The sequence below is a fragment of the Oryx dammah genome, unplaced genomic scaffold, assembly GCF_014754425.2.
Source record: "Oryx dammah isolate SB20612 unplaced genomic scaffold, SCBI_Odam_1.1 HiC_scaffold_10, whole genome shotgun sequence".
Taxonomy (NCBI): domain Eukaryota; kingdom Metazoa; phylum Chordata; class Mammalia; order Artiodactyla; family Bovidae; genus Oryx; species Oryx dammah.
Genome location: NW_024070194.1, coordinates 58,201,198 through 58,219,171, shown reverse-complemented (window position 1 = coordinate 58,219,171; position 17,974 = coordinate 58,201,198). Strand labels below are relative to the sequence as shown.

The following is a 17,974-nucleotide window of genomic DNA, read 5'->3' as shown; positions in this document are numbered from 1 at the left end:
CGTCTCAGCATCTGTGTCATATCAGGCCTTCTCTTTTTCCTTCCTTTCCCCTAATCCAAGGTTTTCAGACCCTGCACAGGTATGAAAGTGAACTAGGAAGCCTCAAGAATGTTGTGGGGCTGTCACCTGGAGCTTTGAACCGAGGCATCTATTTCAACAGAGTGTGGAGGGGGATGCAACTTACTGCTGCAGTTATGTAGGAGGCTTTGCTTCATATCTTGTTTGCACCTGAGATGTATTTTGGGATTAATGAATGTGCAGGGACTTTAATTCATGAGTATTTACTGAGATCGCAACTGGGGCAGTCAGCAGTTCTCCAGTAGCACTGAGATCCTAAAGGGGAAAGCAACTGGTTGATGTAGTACTTTAGACAGTGGATGGATGTGAGAAAGGAATGAGCTGTATGCACTGTAGTCACTACCGAAAGATTCCATATTTCGGGTTTGCCTGCCTCCCTCTATCACTTCTTTCCCCTTCCTTTGTTTCTTCCTTCTTCCCTTTTAGTTTTTTTTTTTTAAGAATTCTTTCTTTTTTTTTCTTTCAATATTTATAAATTTTTTCTCTGAATATTTATATATTTATTTGGCTGTGCCACATCTTGGTTGTGGCACAAGGGATCTTCAATCTTTGTTGCGGCTTGTGGCATCTTTATTTGTAGCATTTGAGATTGCAGCATTTGAGATTGTAGCATTTGGGTTGCAGCATTCAAACGCTTAGTTGCAGCATGCAGGAGGATCAAGTTCTCTGACCAGGGATGGAACCCGGGTCACCTGCATTGGGAGTGAAGAGTCTCAGCCACTGAGTCACCAGGGAAGTCCCCCTTTTAGTTTGTAAACATTTTGGTTGGACCAGAATATTCTCCTGTACAAAAGTGTGCATGCGCACTCAGTTGCTCAGTCGTGTCTGACTCTTCGCAACGCCGTGCACGGTAGCCCTCCAGGCTCCACTGTCCGTCCGATTTCCCAGGCCAGAATACCAGAGTGGGTTTCCATTTTCTTCCCCAGGGAATCTTCCTGACCTAGGGATTGAACCTGAGTCTCTAGCATTTCCTGAGTTAGCAAAAGTGCTGAGTATTAAACGTGTGAGAACCATTGCTCTTTCAAGTCTGCTGTGTACTTACGGCATCTCCTTGATGTTTCTCCAGCTACTCCGTACATGTTTTACTTCTAGTTAAGTACTAGGAAGTTTAGTGCCCATACAAGCTTCTAGAGAGCAAATGTAATTTTTGTTCTCTTTCTTGGGTTTGCCTGTTTTATTCATTATTTCAAACAATCAGTTTCCATTTATTTTTCTTTTCCATATTATTGTTTGCTATCTTGTTACAGATTTTATAATTAATGATCTTTTCCTAGGGTTTTTGTTGTTGTTGTTATCTTTGTTGTCTTTTATAGTTTTTTAGAATGTATACTGAATTTACTTATTTTTTTATTATTCGTTTTGGCCACGCCATATGGCTTGCAGGATCTTAGTTCCCTGACCACAGATTGAACCCAGGCCACAGCAGTGAAAGGGCTGCATCCTAACCACTGGACTGCCAGGGAGTTCCCTGAGTTTCCTTGGTTTTAGTATTTCTTGTTTAAAAATGAAGACATTTCAGTTCAGTTCAGTTCAGTCGCTCAGTCGTGTCTGACTCTTTGTGACCCCATGAATCGCGACACGCCAGGCCTCCCTGTCTATCACCAACTCCCGGAGTTCATCCAAACTCATGTCCATCGAGTCGGTGATGCCATCCAGCCATCTCATCCTCTGTCATTCCCTTCTCCTCCTGCCCCCAATCCCTCCCAGCATCAAAGTCTTTTCCAATGAGTCAGCTCTTTGCATGAGGTGGCCAAAGTACTGGAGTTTCAGCTGCAACATCAGTCCTTCCAGTGAACACTGAGGACTGGTCTCCTTTAGAATGGACAGGTTGGATCTCCTTGCAGTCCAAGGGACTCTCAAGAGTCTTCTCCAACACCACAGTTCAAAAGCATCAATTCTTTGGTGCTCAGCTTCCTTCACAGTCCAACTCTCACATCCATACATGACCACTGGAAAAACCATAGCCTTGACTAGACAGACTTTTGTTGGCAAAGTAATGTCTCTGCTTTTGAATATGCTGTCTAGGTTGGTCATAACTTTTCTTCCAAGGAGTAAGCGTCTTTTAATTTCATGGCTGCAGTCACCATCTGCAGTGATTTTGGAGCCCAGAAAAATAAAGTCAGCCACTGTTTCCACTATTTCCCCATCTATTTGCCATGAAGTAATGGGACCAGATGCCATGATCTTTGTTTTCTGAATGTTGAGCCTTAAGCCAACTTTTTCACTGTCCTCTTTCACTTTCATCAAGAGGCCCTTTAGTTCTTCTTCACTTTCTGCCATAAGGGTGGTGTCATCTGCATATCTGAGGTTATTGATATTTCTCCCGGCAATCTTAATTCCAGCTTGTGCTTCTTCCAGCCCAGCGTTTCTCATGATGTACTCTGCATAGAAGTTAAGTAAGCAGGGTGACAATATACTGCCTTGATGTACTCCTTTTCCTATTTGGAACCAGTCTGTTGTTCCATGTCCAGTTCTAACTGTTGCTTCCTGACCTGCATATAGGTTTCTCAAGAGGCAGTTCAGGTGGTCTGGTATTCCCATCTCTTTTAGAATTTTCCACAGTTTATTGTGATCCACACAGTCAAAGGCTTTGGCATAGTCAAGAAAGCAGAAATAGATGTTTTTCTGGAACTCTCTTGCTTTTTTGATGATCCAGTGGATGTTGGCAATCTGATCTCTTGTTCCTCTGCCTTTTCTAAAACCAGCTTGAACATCTGGAAGTTTACGGTTCACGTATTGCTGAAGCCTGGCTTGGAGAATTTTGAGCATTACTTTACTAGCGTGTGAAATGAGTGCAATTGTGCAGTAGTTTGAGCATTCTTTAGCATTGCCTTTCTTTGGGATTGGAATGAAAACTGACCTTTTCCAGTCCTGTGGCCACTGCTGACTTTTCCTAATTTGTTGACATATTGAGTGCAGCACTTTCACAGCATCATCTTTCAGGATTTGAAATAGCTCAACTGGAATTCCATCACCTCCACTAGCTTTGTTCGTAGTGATGCTTTCTAAGGCCCACTTGACTTCACATTCCAGGATGTCTGGCTCTAGGTGAGTGATCACACCATCGTGATTATCTGGGTCGTGAAGATCTTTTTTGTACAGTTCTTCTGTGTAATCTTGCCACCTCTTCTTAAGGGCAAATATATCCTGACACCAGCTTGGGCTGTGCCCTGTAGTTTTGTATGAAATATTTTGTTTCATTGCTTTAAAGAAAAGTAAAAATCACAGTTTTTAATTTTTCTCTTTTTAAATATTACCCAGAAATATTGCTTTTCCAAGTAGTTGAGATTATCATTATTTATTTATAATTTTATTGAATGTGATCAGAGAATGCAATCTGTAAGATTCCTACTTTTAAATTTGTTTATGAAAAAAAAATTAAAAAAAAAAATTTGTTTATGGACTTGTTAAAAGTTTTTTTTTTTTTTGAATAGTCAAATATGCAGTCAGTGTAAAGTGTGCCATAAATATTCATGGGAGATTATCTACTTTATTTTATATACCCATGCATGCACATATATATGTCAGGTTTATTATTTTTATCACTCATTGCTTCTCAGTCCTTATTTTGTTATTCTACTGCTGTTCAGTTTTAAACAAAGTATAATAAGGTTGCTCACTCAAATTGTATTTTTATCTTGTTCTTGCAGTCTAAAAATGTTTGTTTTATAATTTTTAGTTTTATTTGTTGCAAACACATTTATGATGATTAGCCCTTTTCCCTAAATTATGTCTTTTTATATTTTGTTCAGTGTGTGTGAACTTTTTTTCAGTGTGTGTTAATATTAACATTGTTGCTCTTGCTTTACATTTGTTTACATTTGTCTGGTGGTATGCTTTGGAGAAGGCAATGGCACCCCACTCCAGTACTCTTGCCTGGAAAATCCCAGGGACGAGGGAGCCTGGTGGGCTGCCGTCTATGGGGTTGCACAGAGTCGGACATGACTGAGTGACTTCACTTTCACTTTTCACTTCCATGCCTTAGAGAAGGAAATGGCAACCCACTCCAGTATTCTTGCCTGGAAAATCCCAGGGACAAGGGAGCCTGGTGGGCTGCCATCTATGGGGTTGCACAGAGTCGGACACGACTGAAGCGACTTAGCAGGTGGTATGTTTTACCCATCTGTTTTCAAATTTTATTAATCTGAGTATATATTGGAAACCACCTAAAACGTAGCTTGCCTTTTTTTTTTTTTTGGCTTGCAATTTTAGCCTAATATATCATCAGTCTTTATTTTTAATAGAAAAATTCCTTTTAAAGTTCTTTGATATCTAGTGTCATAACTGATAGACTTGATTATATTCCTTCATCTTAATTTGGTAGGAAATATGTCTATTCTTCTTTATTAAATACCATTTATGCTCACTAATATCAAATGGTTACTCAGGCTTTAGTCTTGACAAGCTGCATTTGACATGATGGTAGGAGCTCCAAGTGAAAATGACTGTCAGACAATTGGAGACAGGAGAGGACCAGAGCCTGAGCCAGAAAAACAAGACTGGACAGAAGCGCATTGGCAGCACCTGCGCTGGTAGTCAGGGTTTTGCAGAGAAACTGAACCATAGGTTAGAGTGAGAACAAGAATGAGCATGAGTGAGAAATTGATTCAGCCTAAGGTCTTGGCTCACACTTTTGTAGGGAGTGGTGAATTTGAAGTCTGCCGGGAGGTTGGAGATTCAGGTATGAGTTAATGTTGCCACCTTGAGTCCAGATCTGCTGGCTGGAAACTCAGGCAGGGTTTCTATGTTACTATCTTGAGAGAATTCCTTTTTCAGAAACTCTCTTTGGATGAGGCCCACCCGCATTGTGGAGGGTAATCTGCTTGACTCAAAGTAAGCTGGCTTAAATGTTGTGTGCCTGTGTGCTAGGTTGCTTCAGTCGTGTCCAATTCTTTGTGACCCCATAAACTGTAGCCCACTGGTTCCTCTGTCCATGGATTCTCCAAGCAAGAATGCTGGAGTGGGTTGCCATACCCTCCGCTGGGTGATTTCCCAAACCGGGGATTGAACCCACACCTCCCTGTGGCTCTTGCATTGCAGGCAGAATCTTTGCCACTGTTCCACCAAGGAAGCCCGACTTAAATGTCCCAAAATACCATCACAGTAACATCTAGACTTGTTTGACCAAACGGCTGAGTGTCACAGTTGACACCTAAAATTAACCATCGCCTCAGCATTGTAGAAAAAGCTGACTGAATGTGAATGGATAACTTCTAAAGCAAACAACATGTACAAACAGAAACAGAGCTAGAGATCAAGGACTTAGCATTAGGGAATCAGCACAGTTGGTTTCCATTGTTTTCATTCAAAAACCCAAGTACTCTTATGCATTTGGTGACACTTATTATAGTGTGCTGTGGACTTACAACATGTATCCTGGTTTTACTCTTCTTAACATTTGTCAGTTTTTCTGTACACCAGAACTTCAGGTGGAAGACATTTCTTGAGAGTCTGCTGTTTCTTGAGCCTTATCTGTCTTGTAGCGGTTCTGTTTGTCCTGGGGTTATGAGCTGTCACACGTTAATCCTGCTCCGTGAAGTCCTTGCCTGCACACAGCCTACAGCTAAACAAATACTGCCGCTCCACTGATGTTGCTGTGCTGATGGAGTGTTGCACTGCAGACTCTTCCAGCCCCCATACCAGCTGTCGACTTGGTATATATGGGAGGAGGTGCAGAGAGTCTGTGTTGCCCTTTACAATCCAGTATGCTTAACATGACGTATCTGTGGGTTCTGAATCTGTGGATATAGCAGGCTGACTGTACTACACCATTTTATAGAAGGCACTTGAGTATTTGCAGATTTTGATACCCACAGAGGTCCTAGAACCCAGTCCCTGGTGGATACCAAGGGATGGCTGAATATATTTTCAGACTTGTCTGCTAAATAAATCTTTTCAGCATAGCTTAGTCTAGTTACTATTTAATATCTCCAATTACCAGAAAATGTTTTATTGGAGTATAGTCAATTTGCAATGTTGTGTTAGTTTCTGGTTTACAGCAAAGGGATTTAGCTATAAGTATGCATATATATGGGCTTCCCTTGTGACTCAGCTGGTAAAGAATCCACCTGTAATGCCGGAGACCTGGGTTCAATCACTGGGTTGGGAAGATCCCCTGGAGAAGGGAAAGGCTACCCACTCCAGTGTTCTGGCCTGGAGAATTCCAGGGACAGTCCATGGGATTGCAAAGAGTCGAACACCACTGAGCTACTTTCACACACACACACACACATGCATATATATATATATTTTTTTTTTTTTAGATTGTTTTCTGTTATAGGTTATTACAAGCTCATGAATACAGTTCCCTATGCTATATAGTAGTACCTTGTTTATCTGTTTTATAGATAGTAGTGAATATATGTTAATCTCATACTCCTAATTTATCTCTTCCCTCTTCCTCTTTGTTAATCATAAGTTTGTTTTCTGTGTCTGTGAGTCTGTTTCTGTTTTTTAATATTTAGTTAATTAATTTGGCCACCTCAGGTCTTAATTGAGGTGCATGGGCTCTCTACTTGTGGCCCTTGGGCTCAGTAGTTGCAGTGCTTGGGCTTAGTTGCTCCGGATCTTAGTTCCCAGACTAGGGATCAAACTGATGTCCCTTGCATTGCAAGGCAGGTTTTTAACCTCTGGACCACCAGGGAAGTTCTTATTTCTGTTTTGTAAGTAAGTTCATTTGTGTTATTGTATAGATTCTACACATAAGACATTTCATACAATTATCTTTCTCTCTCTGGTATGATAATCTCTAGGCCCATTCGTGTTGATGCAAACAGCAAAATTTTCATTGTTCTTCATGGCTGGGTAATATTTGTGTGTGTGTGTGTCTACATACACCACATCTTCTTTATTATCCACTCATCTATTGATGGACATTTAGAGTGCTTCTTTGTTTTGGCTATTGTAAATAGTGCTGCTATGAACATTGGGGTGCATGTATCTTTTCAAATTAGTGTTTTCATCTTTTCCAAATATTTGCCCAGGAATGGAATTGCTGGAGTGTATGGTAACTCTGTTTTTCATTATTTAAGGAACCTCCATGCTGTTTTCCACAATGGCTGCACCAGTTTACATTTTCACCAACAGTTCCCTTTTCTCCACACCCTCTCCAGTATTTGTTATTTATAGACTTTTTAATGATGGCCATTCTGACCAGTGTGAGGATTAACAATATGGAGCATCTTTTCACGTGCCTATTGGACCTCTGCATGCCTTCTTTGGGGAAAGTGTCTATTTAGGTCTTGTGCATATTTTTTAATTAAATTGTTTGTGTTTTTTGATACTGAGTTGTATGAGCTTTTTGTATATATTGGAAATTAAGCCCTTGTTGGTCACATAATATACAAATATTTCCTCCCCATCTGTAAGTTGTCTTTTTGTTTTGTTTATGGTTTCCTTTGCTGTGCAAAAGCTTGTAAGTTTCCCGTTTATTTTTGCTTTTATTTCTTTTACCTTGGGAGACTGATCTAAGAAAATATTGCTACAATTTTTGTCAGAGTGTCTTGCCCATGTTCTCTTCTAGAAATTTTATGTGTCATGTCAATTATAAGCAACTTTATTAAACTACAGATAGTAGTTCCTGGGCTTCCCTGGTGGCTCACAAAGTAAAGAATCTGCCAGCAATGCAGGAGATATGGATTCGATCCCTGGGTCAGGAAGATCCCCTGGAGAAGGGGATGGCTACCCCCACCAGTATTCTTACATGGACAGAGGAGCCTGGTGGGACAGTCCATGGGGTTGCAAAGAGTCGGACACGACTGAGCAATTAACACTGCGCTACTACTACAAGCGGTGCCTAGTGGTTAAGCACGCGAGCTTTGGATTTAAATTGGTCCTGCCTGGATTCCAACCTAGATTCCAACGCTTAGTAACTACAACTCAAATTACCTAACCTCTCTGAGGCTTACTTTTCCCTCTTGCAACATGAGGATATTAATCATGCTTGCATCATACTCCTGTTATGAGGATTAAATGACATGACGGTTGGTTATTTTTATTATAAAAGTGCTATTTTTTTCCTACTCAATGTGGTATTCCTTTTCTCCATGACAACTTCTAACTCATGTTTTGAAGAAACAAAAGTTGAGGCCATCAGTGGTGAAAGCCAAGATCTTTCCAGTTATTTTATTCCTGTCATTTCATTAACTTTTTCAGTGAGTAGTTTTCTATGTTTGTTATAAAGTAGGTTTTCTAATTTAGTTTTTTGGCTGTACCAGGTCTTAGTTGTGGCACCCAGGATCTTCAGTCTTTGTTCTGCCATGCGGAATCTTTAGTTGTAGCATGCGAGCTCTTAGTTGCGGCCTATGGAATCTAGTTCCCTTAGCAACGATTGAACCTGGGCCCCCTGCATTGAGAGTGTGGATTCTTAGCCATTAGACCACCAGGGAAGTCCCTAAAATAGGTTAGAGGGAAGAAATTCAAGAGAAAGAATTTATTTGCCGGGTGTTTGCCATCCATGTCCATCATGGATACCTAAAATGTTGCTAAATTTAGAAACAAAATAGCCCATGTGAAAGCACTTCCCTGGTGGCTCAGATGGTAAAGACAAAATAGCCCATAGACTTGCATATTTTGAACTCTGACTTGGTTAGTGTGGTGCTGAGTTGCCATCAGGTAAGCAGGCAGGTCGCAGTGCCATTAAAACCTGGTCCTGCTTGATGGTTTCCCCATTTGGGGTATGGTAGGAAAAAACAGTACTAGACTGTTCATCTCTCAGCAAATCTTGGCATTTCTGCCTGGCCCTCCCATCTGTTATCCTAATTGCTAGGATTACTGCTCAAAACTTTCCCTGCTCCATATAGTTCAAGACTGTCACATATCATAATGATGTCTTCGTTGGTTACAAAGTCTTCTGTCAGAGAGGAATGAATGCATTCATCAAGTTGCTTCCACATCTGAGTTGTTTGTGGGACTGTCTCCACTTGCTTGACTTTCAGATTCTGACTTTATCCCTCTCTTTTCCAAGCTCGAACTCAGTAAGTAAAAGCTGAGATATTGTCATTTTCTAAATAACCCAAAGGGAAGATCTGGCCAAATTTAAAATTGATGCTTTTGAACTGTGGTGTTGGAGAAGACTGTTGAGAGTCCTTTGGACTGCAAGGAGATCCAGCCAGTCCATTCTGAAGGAGATCAGCCCTGGGATTTCTTTGGAAGGAATGATGCTGAAGCTGAAACTCCAGTACTTTGGACATATCATGTGAAGAGTTGACTCATTGGAAAAGACTCTGATGCTGGGAAGGATTGGGGGCAGGAGGAGAAGGGGATGACAGAGGATGAGACAGCTGGATGGCATCACTGACTCGATGGACGTGAGTCTGAGTGAACTCCGGGAGTTGGTGATGGACAGGGAGGCCTGGCGTGCTGCGATTCATTGGGGTCGCAAAGAGTCGGACACGACTGAGCGACTGAACTGAACTGAACTGCAAAGCCTTCTGACTGCCGCATCAACTTGCCCATGCTCCTCTCCCTAATGGAACTCTAAAGGAATAACCATCATTGAATAGAGCCTCCACGTCATCTTGGATCTCACCGAACAGAGCCTTGATTTGGTTATTTATTTTTTTTTCCTTCATTGTTTGTTGCTCACTGGGTAAAGCGCAGGCCTGGGCTTCATCTGGCTGTGGTTTCATCTCGCAGAGGCAGTAATTGAATCTCGGACATCATCCTGCCTTCAAGGAGTGTTCCAACTCAGGCTGCTATATTAAACCAGCATAGTTCTCTGTTCTCTTGGAAGGTAGTGTCTCATCTATGGACAGTGAATGATGGCGATGCCAACTCTCAGAAGAGTCAGGGCTGGGACCCCAGGCATCTATTGTTCCTTCCATGCAAAGAGCCAGTCTGAGTTTGCAAAGATGGTGTTTTAACCTGTTACCGCCCTCTCTGTAAATAACCTGATCAGCTTCAGCACGGTGTGGGGGTTAGTACTTGCTCTCTGACCTTTAAGGATAGATCTGTTGAAGCTGGTTGCAGTTTGCAGCAGGATCTGTGGCAAATGGGAGCAGGCTGCCCGCTTGGCCCCTGCCTCTCCCAGCACCCTGCGGTGTTATAGTCGATTCTGCTGGGAGCTGTCTTCAGGTGCATCCCAGCTCCCTGCTGAGCCCCCTGAAGAATTTTCCGTGATGGCATTTGCCAGAAGTTTGACATCATTGTAAAGGCTCACAGTGTTGGAGCAACTCCCACTGAAACCTTTCTGATACCTCGGCGTCATCGGTTTTTGACTTGGGGGTTTGAGGTGTGTCTGGGGTAAATTGAGAAGCAAGAAGAAAGGGTGCTGAGCCCAGTATCACTAAATTTGGCAGAAATTCGTCCCAAGCTTTAGACCAACATTGGGGATTCCGTAAAATCAGGGATGGTACAGAATGAATAAGAGAAAGGAGGAGTCAATATCAAACAACCTGTTGACCCTTTCCCAGGAAAGTCAGGAACGCGAACTTCAGCGCTTTCGCGGTAACATGTATAAGCCAGGACAAAAGTACAAAAGCTGTGAGTCTGTTAGGAAGGAGTTAAAAAAAATTCTCAACAGCTTCTCCTACCACCTCTACAAACACAGAGGCCAAGAGAAAATGCGCACACACATACACACACTCACATTCCAGCAAAGAACCTGTTCTGCAAGTTTTGCTGGTAAAAAGCAGGAAGGGGGTTGCTGGAGAATCGAGTGAAAAAGCCTTAGGAGTATTCATAGAAGGTTTTTCAAAACTAAGTTTTCAGAGTAATTTTATCCTGCAGAGAGAGGCGCATGGACCACTGTAGGCTTTTCTTCAACTGCTTAAGAGCATTGTTAGACAGGGAGGGGCAGATTAACGGATGCCTATAATTTTGATCATTGTTTTCTGCAAAACAGCTCAGGCTTTGAAAAACGAAGCCATCATTCTTGGCGAGGTTTCTGCCAACAGCACAAATTATACCGTGCAGAGATCCAAAGCCCCTAAAAAGGTTTCATTAATGAACAATTTCAGAGGACTGTTTAAGTCTTCACCCGACAGGTAACGTTGGCCCGCAGGCAGGTGGGGTTAGGGTTTCCGTGGAGATTTATGATGTCATGCTTGAAAGAGCATGTCAAGACAGCCAATTTAACAAGTAGCTACTCAAAAAGTCCTATAGGCTGGAAGTAGCTGTTATGCAAATGACAAAAGAGTTTCACTGGGAAAAACTGTGAAAGAAAACCATAGAGACATGGAGGGGGGTTTACCTGACAGCTCAGGAGATGACTCCGGAGTCCACTAGAGACGAGAACTTCCAGAAGCTGAGTTAGATTTTCTGCTAAAACTGCCGTTTCACCTGTGGAGCTCCAGGTACAGGTAAATCTGGATTCTGTTTCTTCCGAGTTCTCGCAGAAAATTATCTGGAAACATTGTGAGGTCTGTTTCTCTGCATTGTTCTCTTGGCAGGAAGCACTGAATCAATAAGCTTGGCTTTCCCACACCGAATGTTCGAGTGTTCCTGCTTCAGGGGCTGTTTTTCAAGGCTTTTTATTGAATGAACTGAGATTTTTGAATAGAGCTGAAAAACAAGTGATGCATTATGCATTATGCTGATTCTGCCCTGTGAATAATGCTGTAAAAAATGCCTAGATAAGGGTTAGAAGGACGATCTGGGAACTGAGATATTATATATATTTGTGGATTATTCCCAGATGTCGGGTTCTTGCTCTCTCTTTTTTTTTCTTTAACTCTTAGAACAGACCTGAAATTGGGACTATGTGTATTTTTGTGTTTTCAAGTTGCAAAATGCCCAAAATACAACCTATGGAATCATATAGAACTAGGTTTATGAAACTTATACTTTTTTTTCTTTTAAAATTGGAGGATAATTGCTTTACAATGTTGTGTTGTACAGTTTGATTTAAGTGTGTCTGTGTATTTTTCTCACAGCAGCATTTTACAAGACTAGAAAAATATCCTGTTTGAGATATCAGGGTTTCTGGGCATGGAGGAAGCAGGAATTGTAAATTCTAAGACAGATAAAGGCTTCTAGGGTGGGGGGAATGGTTGATAAAACTAGTTTTTAAAGCGTGCTTTCAGAAGGAAACCTCACTTTGGTGGTACGAGGTTTTCTGCTTGCATCAGTTACTAGCAAGCCTGAATAAACAGTCTTGCCAGCGATATGGGTGTGATAACAATCGAAGGTAGCCGTGTGTCTGCGAAGTTGAATTAAAGGGGTTAGCTTGGGGGCGTCAGGCTGCCATGTGAATAGTTAGGTACACCAAGCTTAAAAGGCAATGAAAATCATTTATTTTTCTCTTTCATGCACTGCATAAGGTGAAAACACAGCGTTAAGACTAAAGATACCTGTGAAATGGAAATCTGGGCTTTTGAAAGCAAAACTATTTAGGAGCACGTGGACAGGATTTAGCATATTTGAGAAAGCCTCCTGAAATTTGGCCATCCAATTATGTGAATTAACTCCAGCATTGATATTCATATGAAATTGTTGGGTGACCACCCCAGTAACTGCAGAAAAGCAATTCGAACTCTGTCCCTAACATCAGAACACCTGGGTGTTGAATCTATCTCCTACCTGTGTCACTTTAGGAAAGTAAATTCATGTCCTTAAGCCTCAATTTTCTCCTCCCTAAGATGGGAGTGGTGTGGTGAGGGCAACGTACATGTGGCACAGTTCTCAGAATGCACGCTCCACGAATTGCGGGTATTTTTATTTACTACTTCTGTGGTCCTGAACTGTTGGTAACAGGGTTTCATGTTTCACTTCACCTTATCACTGTAACAGCCCAGTGAGATTAGTCCACTCTTTTAATTCCCACTTTACAGATGAAGAAACCGTGGCTCAGAGAGATACTGAAATATATAACATAAGCTGTCCTTCTACATTTCCTGCTATTTTTTCCCCTCCTTTTAGAGATCTCTAAAAAAAAAACAAAAACCATTAATGGGTTCCCAAAATGACTCCCTGAGGCAACTATTATTTCTGTTATAAAGTAATTAAAATACAAAATGGTAAGTGTGTCAAAGGAGCTGGGATATTCATGTTTTTACATTAATTATATTTGTGGCACTTTTTCTAGACAGGCTAGAGAGAAGTGATATTATTCTACTTTTTCCTGTCAGCTATTGATAGAGCTTCTCCCTTCAAAGACTTACAGGGTTGACTCTTACCTGCTTGCGATGTTTCTGGGCCCTGCAAGAAGAGTCGAGTTTTGTTATTACCTGAGCAAGAAACTAAGTCACCAGGAGGTTGTGGGAACAGCCGCAGGGAGCCAGAGTCAGACACACTGTCTTTTCTCTTTTGTATTCTAGACCTTGGCACCTCCCTCCCAGACCAAAACAGTCCATAATTATATTCTACATCCGTTGTGTGTCAGAGACAAATATGTTTTTCATTGTGTTATTTTTAACAGCAGAGTTTTCAGCCAGAGAAAACACTCTCTTAGTTCCAGAGTTTTCCTAATGACTGCTCTGATGTTTCCAAGTTGTCCACCTCAGGCTGTTCAAAATTGTTGGGGTTCCCCACTCCCAGAAGAACGTTCTTAGCAGGAGTGGTGGTAGGGTCATCGAGAGGAATCCTAAAAGCATTCTGATCTCTGAGCTTCCGAGGGCAGAATTATTCTGTCCTAGATTCTTCACTAAAAGTGATCATCTGAACGGCAGCAGACTGTATGGTGCCCGACTCTAGTTTGGGACCCTGGGCAAAGCTCTGATTATCTCAAGCACAGAGTCTGCAGGCAAAGATGGATTTCATTCAAAGTTTCGAGAAACCAGTCATGAAATCAAACAGCCACAGGGTGCCGAATTCCACATAGGTTCCGAGTCACTAATGAATATTCTAATTTTCTTTTATTTGATCCACAGACCCTGTTTTAGAAGTCCATTAAGCTTTTTATTACACTTAATTGTTATGTTGCTCAGAGATTATCTGCTGATTCATAAGTAGTGATTGCATCTAGAAACATGTTTTGCACCCATCAGGGTTTAGTAAAGATTTATTGAATCACAGGGACTGAACACAGGGATTCAAGGCCCAGGTTACCTGGATGCAAATCTTGCCTCCATCACTTACTAGTAGTAGTGAGATTTCCTGCTGAAGAACATACCTAGGTCTATGCATATTACAAATAAGATGTAACGTCTGAATTTTAAAAACCTCTTAGGACAAGGAGTTGTGATCTTTCATTACAGTTGACCCTTGAACGGTGCAGGTATAAAATCCACGTATAACTTTTGATTCTCCTAAAATTTATCTACTACTAGTAAGGGCTACTACTACTGCTAGTTCCAGGTGACGAAGCCTTACAGGTGACATAAACCATCGATTAACACGTTTTGTATGTTATATTTATTTATAAGTGTATCTTCAATAAAATAAACTGGAGGAAAAAATCGTAAGGAAGAGAAAGTACATTTACAGTCGGTTCAGTCGTGTCCAAGTCTTTGCAGCCCTATGGACTGTAAACTGCCAAGCTCCTCTGTCCATGGGATTCTCCAGGCAGGAATACTGGAGTGGATTGCCATTTCCTTCTCCAGAGGATCTTCCCATCCCAGGGATCAAACCCACGGCTCCTGTGTCTAATGCATCGGAGGTAGATTCTTTACCTAATGAGCCACAGGGAAGCCCCACATTTACAGTACCTATACAGTATTTATTGAAAAAATTCCACGGACTGACCCGGTTCAAACTCCTGTTGTTCAGAGGTCAACTGTGTTGTAGTATTCTTTTAAAAAAGATTTTGAGAATTGTTTCTTCGGAAAGAAAGACACTGCAAACTAGCAGTTCAGGATGTGGAACTAGGACTTTCTTTGGAAGAGGCGTGCGTGAAGCTCTTCTAAATAAGAAGGAAGATGTTTTCCAGAAGCTACTTAGGCTCAGACCTGGGTCCTTGCTATTCATCAACTTCAGTTTGTCAGAAACACTCCTGTTTTGAACCTGATGGGAAGTTGTTTTCAAAAATCTGTTTATTTAAAAAAAAAGTCCTCCTGGAAAATGGCAGCACCCGAGGAGATGTTGCTCTTCTCTTCAATGTGAGCCTGAGAAGGGACCAGCAGGTGGACTGGGCAGGGCCTTCCTGCCTCTCAGTTTTCTTTCCTTAACTTTTTTTAAGCTGGAGAAACATAATTTGGTGAAAGCAAACGTTCCTCAGGAACTCGAGTTTAGGATTTTTTTTTTAATGTTTATTTATTTGTGGCTGCTTTAGGTCTTAATTTAGGTACAAGGGCTTCTCTCAAGTTAGGGTTACTCTCTAGCTGGGGCTCCCGGGCTCAGTAGTTGCAACATATAGGCTTAGTTGCCCCACAGCACATGGGCTTCCCAGGTGGCAGTAGTGGTTAAGGACCCACTTACCAGTGCAGGAGATGTAAGAAATGCATCTGCCTGGAGGAGGGCGTGGCAACCCACTCTAGTATTCTTGCCTGGGAAATCCCATGGACAGAGGAGCCTGGCAGGCCATAGTCCTTGGAGCTGCAAAGAGTTGGACACAACTTAGCAACTCAACAGCATACCCCAATGCAAAATAAAAAGTTAAAAAAAAAAGATGGAATTCTGGAGGACCTTAGGGAGGGACCAGAGAGGAACAAAAGGTGGAGACTGGGGTGACAGGAAGTTCTGCTGCTTTTGCGTCCTTTTATAGGCAGCAGGAACAGTTCTGAACTGCTCCTTTGTGTGAATGACAAGAGTAAATGTAAACTATTACATGTTTGGAGAAATCTTTTTCTAGAGATCTTACAGAAAGGAGAGTGACTTTATGTGATGACATGAGTACAGTCTGTCCAAGGTTAAGGGTAGGTGATAGCTTTTGTGGCCTCTTAGAGCCCTAGACGGAGAAGGCAATGGCACCCCACTCCAGTACTCTTGCCTGGAAAATCCCACGGACGGAGGAGCCTGAGGGGCTGCAGTCCATGGGGTCGCTAAGTCAGACACGACTGAGCAACTTCACTTTCACTTTTCCCTTTCATGCATTGGAGAAGGAAATGGCAACCCACTCCAGTGTTCTTGCCTGGAGAATCCCAGGGACGGAGGAGCCTGGTGGGCTGCCGTCTATGGGGTCGCACAGAGTCGGACACGACTGAAGCGACTTAGCAGCAGCAGCAGCAGCAGCAGAGCCCTAGAATTCTAGCTTGTGTCTTCCCCTCACACATGATTCTCTTCAGTTCCACCCCTGCCAAGTTGCTCAAGATTAAGTAACAGAGGTGAACTTCCCTGGTGGTCCAGTGGTTAAGATTCTACGCTGCCGATGCATGATCCACTTATAGAGGACCATTTTCAATTTCTTCTTCTGGGGAAAGAGTGTGTGTGCCTATGTTTACAATGGTCAGAAGAATTACCCCCAAAATGGTTGGGGAGCTAAGATCCCATGTGGCTCATGGTACAGCCAATAAATAAATATCTAAACAAAGAAGTTTGTGTTAAAAACTATTAATCACTGAATTAAAAAAAAACAAAAGAAAATTAATAAAATAGATTAAGCAACAGAAGTGATAATGGAGTTCCCACCAGCATTTTTACCAGTGTTCACAAATGCAGATGCTCATGTCAGTCTCCATAAACTCCATGGTGGCGCTGTCCTCCGAGCTGTGGTCCCTCCCTGCCTGTCTGCCCTGCTCTGCACTCTGCTCAGATGCACAGGATGGATGGCCAAGACCCTATTGAGAGGCGCTTTTATCGATCCACAGTGAGCACTGTGAACTTTCTAGAAGGGCCTTTCTTTGGCATTACTACCTACCACTCAGAAGGAAAGTAGGGTGCGGCCACACACGCTTTTTGGAATAGCTGGGGAAATGGGTTCGGAGGAACCCTTGGTAATTTTCCGCCTTTGACATTAAGGATGTTTGTAAACACCCCTGAGAATGTCTCATGAATGTCAAATCGCAGGAGTCGTTAGTCAGGTAAATGTGCCTCCAGCCTGCAGGTGCACAGAGACTTTTCTTTTTTCATTGATTTTTGAATTTTGCAGCAGGAAAGTTTGCATGGGCTTCCTTCACCTTTGACTGTAACTTTATTTGAGTCCATTTTCAGGTAAGTTTTAAGACTGCAGGAGACAGCAATTCTAGCCAGTTGACTTGTTGTTCAGTCTCTAAGTTGTGTCCTAGACTGCGACTCCGAGAACTGCAGCACACCAGGCTTCCCTGTCCTTCACTAATTCCTGGAGTTTGCTCAGACTCATGTCTGTTCAGTCAGTGATGCTATCCAACCGTCTTGTCCTCTGTCGTCTTTTCTCCTCCTGCCCTCAATCTTTTCCAGCATCAGGGTCTTTTCTAGTAAGTCGGCTCTTTGCATCAGTACTCTTGGCCAGAGTCTTGGAGCTTCAGCTTCAGCATCAGTCCTTCCAATAAATATTCAGGGTTGATTTCCTTTATGATTGACTGGTTTGATCTCCTTGCTGTCCAAGGGAGTTTCAGAGTCTACTCCAGCACCACAGTTTGAAAGCATCAATTCTGTGGCACTCAGGCCTCTTTATGGTCCAACCCTAAGATCTGTACGTGACTACTGGAAAAACCATAGCTTTGACTGTATGGACCTATGTTGGTAAAGTGATATCTTTGCTTTTTAATATGCTGTCTAGGTTTTTCATAAAGGACCATTTTAAATTTCTTCTTTGGGGAATGTATGTTTGTGTTTACAATGGTGAGAAGAGCCCAGACTGATTTAGAGCTAGTCTCTCCTCAGAGCAATTAAAGTAGTGACCCTATAATCTATTAACTTGACCCTTTTTAATTGCTGTTTTGATTATTTCTCTTTTCTTTCCCTGTTATGAACAGCACTGCTGTGACCTTCTGTGTTGCTGTGCAGGTGTCAGTAAATCTGAAACACAAATTCCTAGATGTCAGATTACTGGTTTTCTACTATTCTTTTACAGGGCTTACTCATATTGAAAACTATTGCCCAATTTTCTCTCAAAAAGACTTATCAATTTATTCTGTCAACATGAGTGCTTGGGAGTCAGTTA

The 17,974-nt window shown here is 42.0% G+C and overlaps 1 protein-coding gene across 14 annotated transcripts in view; it reads left to right on the top strand.

Moving 5' to 3' along the window:
* Positions 1 to 17,974, top strand: part of KIAA1217 (KIAA1217 ortholog) — a 350,338-nt gene that overhangs the window by 25,660 nt on the left and 306,704 nt on the right. The window contains exon 1 of one of the 14 annotated variants that reach the window (XM_040248528.1): positions 9,895 to 11,378. The exons of the other annotated variants lie outside the window; for them this stretch is intronic. The gene's annotated coding sequence lies outside the window, so the exon portion shown is untranslated. Of the gene's footprint in view, positions 1 to 9,894; positions 11,379 to 17,974 lie in introns of those variants that run through there. 14 annotated transcript variants of the gene reach the window in all.